At 45.0% G+C, this 7,898-nt stretch overlaps 1 pseudogene; it reads right to left on the reverse strand.

The window, feature by feature from the left end:
• Nucleotides 1–6,261: 6,261 nt before the first annotated feature.
• On the reverse strand, nt 6,262–6,837 carry LOC109381732 (60S ribosomal protein L12 pseudogene; annotated as a pseudogene).
• Between the last annotated feature and the right edge of the window lie 1,061 nt (nt 6,838–7,898).

The following is a 7,898-nucleotide window of genomic DNA, read 5'->3' on the forward strand; positions in this document are numbered from 1 at the left end:
CCATGAGAATGTATTCATGGAGCTCCAACTACGAGGAGTGTAGCTGACCAGGGGCACTCTGTTTGCATAAGACCATATTGACCATGGGCTGTTCCCAGTTGAGAAATGAGTGTGGTGAGGACACTAAGGCTGGCCCCTTTAGGGGAACACACTCCTTAGATGGCTAACTTTGGCTCGAGGACCCTCCCGCGCCCCCACAGATTTGAAGACCCTTCTATTGACAGCATGGAAATCCAAGAATCTCCCACCCAACCTTGTCTCCCATTTTCCTTCACTTCTGTTAGACTGTGTCATGTTCTACAGCTCTCCCAGCCTTACCCAACTCCCTCCCTACTTTTTTCTCACATAAGCACTTTCCTGTTAAAATCCCTGGTTTTTAATACATTTAATCCCATTTTGGTATCTGCTTCTCAGAGGACCTAGATGAACACAGAAAACTCTGGATGGCTCTTGAGTAGAGTTTGAAACTGAGATGATATGTCAAGCATTGTGCTGTATGTAGAGCCTAAGAAGTAAATAACATGGGCCGGCTGAGTGGTATGTTGGCTAAGAGTTGACTTGGGACGCTAGCTCTGAGCAGCAGGGCCCTGGTTCGGATTCCACATGAGGGCCAGTGATGCTGCGCCCTCTACAGCTAAGTTGGTGAACAACAACTTGACCTACCCTGTAGGAAAACCAGTGAGAGATAAAATGTATAACTGACCACTGCAGGACAGCATAGGAAGGGCTGTCATAGGGCCACTGTGGGCAGTCCCAGCTGCCCTGGAGTTGACTTGGATATCTTTAGCAGTGGCAGAGAGATAACACTTTCGGTAGGCTGGGTATCCCACCAGCTGAAAGCATACCCGCTCATTTAATGACAGGCCTGGGGTTCAGTTGCTGGCCTTTAAAGCGTCCCCATGAACACCTAAGTAAAGCTCAGCTACTCCACTGAATGAGCACGGCCTCCGTGGATGTCCCTCCCCAAGGCATACAAGACAATCCCAACCTTGTTTCCTTTCACTGTGGTCATCACCAGATAACATCATGGGTATGGAGATGACCGAGCAAATATTTTAGAGAGATTTGGTTATGATAAGAACAAAGTCCCTGCTTTCTGTCAGCATTTCTCTAATACTTCCCTTGGTGGCTGTCACTTTGCATGGAGAGCTTTTGCTGCTACTGACCTCAGCAGGTGGTTGTGAGAGATCATGAGACAATGCTTGTGAGCCACTCTGAGAACGGTGAGCTGCTGTAACGTGCAGTGCCTGCGACAACTCTATCTCACTTTGGCTCCACGCACCTAAGGGAAGGACCAAGTTCCCTTCTCAGTGGGCTCCACACCCCCAGACTGAAGGGAATGTTGGCCCCTTTTGGATTCTTAATGGAAATCCAGGGTCCACGAATGGGCTTTAGGGAGACTGAGGCTCCTGGAGACGTGTGTGCACTTTTGCGCGCGCGCGCGCGCGCGCGCGCGCGCGCGTGTGTGTGTGTGTGTGTGTGTGTGTGTGTGTGTGTGTGTGTGTGTGTATTTGAGGGGCATAGAAGGAGGTTGGGTTATAGCTTTCATTATTTCTCAAGAGTTTGTCGCCTCAAAAATATTAAGAGCGAGCAACTTATTTTTAAGAGAAAAATATTCAAACTAATCCGTAGAGGATAAGAGTCTGGGTTGTAAAATCGTTGTCTTTAAAGCAGGTCTGTTGTTGTAATTCTCCACCTTTAGATGAAAAGGAAGGCCCCTTTAGCTTGTGGTAGCTAATACCACAATAGTATGGAACTCTGTGGGATCATAAGAAAGCGGGCTGGTTTTCGGGACAAGTAGGAATTGATTTTGTTTCTCAATAAATGCTTTATCATAAAAGGATTTTTACTACTATTGAAAACTGTCTTGGGGAACTGAGAACTAAAAACAAAAAAAGCATTATAGTTTTTCTTCCCTTTCTCTCTTTGTAGACGGTTAATTTAAGTAGCCCTGGATGTTTTCATATTAACACGTGAAAGTTTTCATTAGAACGTTACAGGTACAGCGGGTGGCTGTTGGAAATTGCGTGACAAACTTAATTGTGGTACAAAAATGCCAAAGGAAAAGTTTAAAAACCCTGTTTGTATGCCCTTTCCCTTTTCAAACACTAGAGGGAGCTACACACCACAAAAATAGCCCTCTTCACTATCCGAACCCGCTATTGCAATGCTAGGCTTCCTTGTGGTGTATTGCATGAAATGCACAGAGATAAGCAAAAACACGGAAGAGAATTACCGTGTTCCATTTGTATGCTTGTCATGAGGGGCCTGGCAGGCCCTTCCGGTGTCTGTTCAGATCTCAGTGTCTGGAGGCTCTCGGCACCCCCAGAGGGAGCTTCTCAGTGCGCGGTTGGGCAGCCTGTGGTCAGCTCCCAGTAGGTCCTGCTTGTCCTCTTTTAGAATGAAAAGCCACCCTCAGTTCCTTCCTTGACAGGTCACTGGGCTGGTAGATTAATAGATATACTAAAAAAACTAGTGAACATGCTAGGGCCTTTATGAGCTCTATTACGATCTAGTGGGTGACAGGAAAGTGATGATATCAATGGGAGATTGACATCAGGTTCATTCACTTAGTTTTATTCACAAATTGCTATCACCTGTTCCGTGCTCCAGACTGAATGGTTATATCCGAAGTGAACTGACTCAAGCATTGATGACAATTGGAGGGAGGTCTTTAGAGGCTGGTCTTCAGGCTGTTTTTGTTTGTTTGTTTTTTACTTGTGGCAAAATGTAAATAACAAAATTGACCATTTCTAACTATTTTTTTAAGTGCACAGTTTAGTGTATTGAGTACATTTACATTGTTGTGCAACCATCACCACCATTGATCTCCAGAACGTTTTTGATCCTCCCAAACTGCAATTCAGTACCTGTTAAACAATAACTCCCAGTTTCCACTTCCCCTAGGCCCTGGTACCCTCCATGCTACTTCATGTCTTTTTAAATTTACCTACTCTAAGTACCCCCACGTAAGTGGAATCATACAATATTTATCCTTTTGTGCCTGGCTTATTTCAGATAGCATAATGTCTTCAAGTTCCATCCATGCAGCTTGTGTCAGACTTCCCTTCCTTTTCAAGCCTGAGTAATATTCCACTGTTTGTATACACAACCTTTTGCTGATCCACTTAATCCATTGATGGGTACTTGGGTTATTTCCATGTTTTAGCTATTGTGATTAACGCTGCTATGAACACAGGTATACAAATATCTGTTGGAGCGCCTGCTTTCAATTGCTTTCTTTATATACCTAGGAGTGGAATTGCTGGGTTACATTGCAGGTAACTCTGTGTTTAACTTTTTTGAGGAAACGCCATACAATTTTTCACTGCAGGTGCACCATTTTACATTCCCACCAGCAACGCACAAGGCTTCCAATTCCATATCCTCATCAACACTTGTTGTTGTCTGTTTTTTGATAATGGCCATCCTAATGGGTGTGAGGTGGCATCTCATTGTGGTTTTGACAGGCTCTGACTTGGACTAGTCTTGTTCACAATTTTATCGGTGATTTAAATGGAAGCAACGAAAGGGTACTTACCTGACTTATTAATAAACAAAAGGTGGAAAGCATAGCTGATGTGTTATATGACAGAATCAGGAACCAAAATAAAATTGATCACTTATACCAGGGGTTGGCAAACAACATTCTGAAGGTCATTCTGGCCCACTGCCTGTTTTTGTAAATAAATTTTAATTAGAACATAGCCATGTCGATTATTTACATAATGTCTACGGCTGCTTTCGGGCTACAACAGCAGCACTGATGAGTTGCAATAGAAACTGTATGGATTGCAAAGCCTAAAATACTTACTATCTGGCCCTCTCAGAAACATTTGCTGCCTTGCGGGTTATACAAAAGAGACCAATTTAACCAGGAAAGATTTCACCTGTATAAAATATTCTTACTTGATGTACAAGAAAATCAAGCACATAATAAAGAATCGAGGATCTATGGCTTCATAAAAAAAGATGTGATTTTTTTTTCTTAACAGTTGATTAACTATGACTCAACATTATGATGAAGGAGGCTAGAAAAATTGGTTGTGATATTAGACCATGATAGTAGGAACAAGCATCTGGAACAGAGCTTCTCAATCTCAGCTGCACATGGGAATTGCCTAGAAGCTTTACAAAAATACTGATGCCAGATTTGGGGAGGAAATTTGGTGTAAATGCACTAGGGTGTGACCTGGGCATCCGGATTTTTCAAAGCTTCCCGGGTGATTGCCATGTGCGGCCCAGGTTGAGACCCTGAGACATTCCAGCTCTCCTGGGCTCGGGCCCAGTCACACCTACGGTTCATTCCATGGGCCCCACTGAAGGGAAATAAAGACAAGCTGGTTCCTATTCAAGGAGGAGTCAGAATTGTGAAAGGACAAGAATTCAATTTTTATAAGAGGAACAATTGAGAACATACAAACATGAAGACTCCGGAACGACAGTAGGGAGATTGTACCGGGCACTCAGCCTTTGAGGGCCGTCTTAGGGAAGACACTTCTTTTTAGGGCAGGCTCTGAAAAGGGGAGCTGGGAACAGGAAATAGAAGGCATTAGCTATTCTTATTACTTTGTATCACATAAAAATTTAAAAACAGCACTATGCAAAGAGGGAAGCAGTGAGTCCTCTTGAGGGCCACGCCGAGGGGTCTCATCCACTAGATCAGCGGCCGGGATGTCCCAGTGCAGATCTGGGAGCGGATGGGTGAGAGTAACATTCAAAATAACCCAGTCCCAGCAGTGAACACTGGCTGGTGCTTTCTGGTATCCAGCACTGTGCTAGGAGACTGTATTCCCTTATTTGCGAGTTCACACCATTCCCATGGGCAGGGGACTAATACTTTTTCAGTTCATCTTTGAAAAAGTGGAGATTCTGAGGCTTGTCCAGTGTCACATGTGACCCACAGCACCCGGATGGATGGTCTTTCAGCCTGGGAGTCTCTGAGTCTAGAACATACAGTGTGGAAATAACCAGAACCACAAGGCCGAGTGTTAGCAATAATGAGGCTGTATTTGAACAAACCCTTGGCGCTGACCTATGCAGATGAGAGGTGGATTGTAAAAGTCTTAGATCAGAATCCCACATGTCAGAGCTTCAAGGAAAGCGAGAGGTGATTGAATCCACTCTCTCCCTCCTCAATTTACAGATGAGGAAACTGAGGCCCAGGGAGAGTCCTGAGTCTCATTCCGGGTTGCACATTTAATATTCAGATTCACTGACACTCAGAGCAGCTTTCTTGCCCCCGCCGCCTTAATCAAACAGTTCTCCCCTTGCCTTAAACGCTCTGGGAGCTCAGCTTCAATCAGGGAATTGCTTTCAGAGCCAAGACAGCCAGCGCACAGGAGAATCAATCTCTTGACTTTAGTGATACATTTTGACTTTGATTCAAAATAGCATGACGAAGCCTCCGCTTGGTGTTCCAGACTTGAGTCTGAATGACTCATGACTAATTTGCAAGAATTAAATCAGCCCACAAAGAATGCATATTGCCACTATTGAGAGAGCTTTTATTCCCAAATCGCTTTCACAGTCATTTCCAAGGAAGAGTTGCCCCAGATACGCTGAGCAGTGTCAGCGTCACTGACGTAGGACACACCTGCCTAGAGAAACTCCAGTAGAGAGTCCGGCAGTCCCCGATGGGTGCATCCTCGTGTATGTGCCACAGATCAGTGATGCTAGCTGCCACCCAAGAGAGAAGCTGCCCTCTGGGAAGAGGCTGCCAAACTAGGGTGTCATATCTCAGCACCCCACATCTACCTACTCACCCCAGACCTGGCATCTCATCACCAACGTCAGTGTCACTTCTGGGCAAAGGTGACCAGGAGAAAGGTGTGCCTTCCCTCCTCTGGCTCATTTCCCAGCAGGCAGCTGAGTGCGAAACACTCCCACGCCCCAGGGGAGGGTGGAGCCATAGGAGGGAAAGAACCTGGATCAGAACCGGTTTTACCCTTTACCTGAACAAGAAATACACTTTAATTTATTAGTGTTACAATATGGAGATTTATCTGTTATAACAGCGAACCTAACCCTAGTACAGCTACCGAAATCTGATTTCACCCAAATGTAAACATAAACATAGAACTTATCAGAGCGCCTGGCACACCATAGCACCCAATAAATGTATTATATATAGGGTGAATGAATAAATGAATCTAATATATGTGATTAATGGTATATTTTGTCAACAGGAAGTTAGGAAATGCTAATAAATAACTCAGGTCGCCAAATTATCTTTAATTGAAATATTTTCCTTTGTAGTTCTTAACTAGCCGGGCATCCCACAGCACCCGTGTTGATGGCATCTATGATGTCATGAGGGTGGCAGGCCACAGACTGGGCAGTCCCCGAGATCTCTTTAATGGTTCCAGAGGGTTCTCTAGCTAAAGCTCCGTGCTGCATCTGTTGGGCAATGTCGACAATCTCATCAAAAGTGATCTTTCCACTGTGCTTAATGTTTTTTGTTTTTTGTTTTTGTTTTTTCCCTTCTGTCTTTTGGTGGTTCTTTGAGGGCTTTGATGATCAGGGCAGAGGCAGAAGATACCACCTCAATCTGGGCCTGTCTGTTCTGAATGGTCAGCTTCACTGTTATCCTGAGACCCTTCCAATCACCAGTTGCTTTAGCAATGTTCTCACCAAACTTTTTTGGAGACAGGCCCAGGGGGTGATCTTGGGGGCCAGGGCAGATGTGGCCCCGACTTCCCCACCAGTGTGCCTCAGGTATAGGACTTTGATCTTGTTGGGGTCGAACGTCAGTGGCATGATGGAGGCGGCTGGTGTTGGATGAACCTGGCTGGATTTGGGCAACCAAGGAAAGTAGCACCTTGGCTTCCTCTGAACTGAAAGCCAAAAAAAGCGCAGAGGGCATTTTAATGCATGCTGAGCATTGGTTTCCAGCCGCACGTCAGAGTGAGGGAAATAGGTTACAGGTGGCACAGAAAAAGGGACAGCCATGCCATGGAAGGGATTTCTGAGTCAAATAAAGTTATTTTCATGCACGGAAAGCACTGCAAACAGACCATAGGGAGCCTTTCCTATGAGGTATTGAATTGAGGGGTCTTGGCTGGCTCACAGGTGTGACATAGAGCTTCAAGTGGAAACAGTGTCACCACCTGGAAATGCCACCTTCTGGACTCTCAGATATAGAGGTGACAGAGCTCCTGGACAGTACTTCATTTCACAGATGAGGAAGCCACTGCCCAGGCAAGTGGACAACTCAGCCAGGGTTCCTTGGCTGTCAAGAAGCCCGAAATTCAAGGCAAGATAGTGGGAGTTAAAGGATAATAGAACCCAACTGCCCGGATTTGAGTCTTAGCCCTGCTCCTTGCAATTGCTTACCTTCCTCATGCCTCTGTTTCCTCATCTTCAAAATGGGTGTCATGAAAATAGTACCTACCTCGTGGGGTTGCGATGAAGATTAAATACGTTAATGTATTCAAAGTACTCAGGGACCTGGTACACAGTAAGTGCTAGGGGAGGGTTAGTGGTTGCTGCATTATTACTGTTGAGTTCAGATTGCCCGTTTCCTGTGTTGTTGGTCCTAGGCCTTCAGAATAAAGACATTCAACCCATGGGAAACGGAGAACCAGAATCAAGGGGAGGATGCCAGGAAGTTTTTCATCCCAGATCCTCAGAACGTGCAGCCTGGGAAACCAAAAGCTTGTTGTAGAATAAAGCATAGGGACGGATGTTTGGCACACATGGAGTAATGTATTAAAGGAATGGAGAATTCAGGCCTTATTCATGTCTCAGGAATGCTCTAAAGAGAGGATAAGCCCACTATTGTTCTTCAGGGCACAAAGGAAAAGAAAACGTAATGAGAATAAAATCAATCCTAAACGAGAGAGAGACTATAATATAAAAAGCAGCCCAGGAAATGAACATGGGCAAATGCTGCCTGG

Source organism: Hipposideros armiger, unplaced genomic scaffold, assembly GCF_001890085.2.
Source record: "Hipposideros armiger isolate ML-2016 unplaced genomic scaffold, ASM189008v1 scaffold_52, whole genome shotgun sequence".
NCBI lineage: Eukaryota > Metazoa > Chordata > Mammalia > Chiroptera > Hipposideridae > Hipposideros > Hipposideros armiger.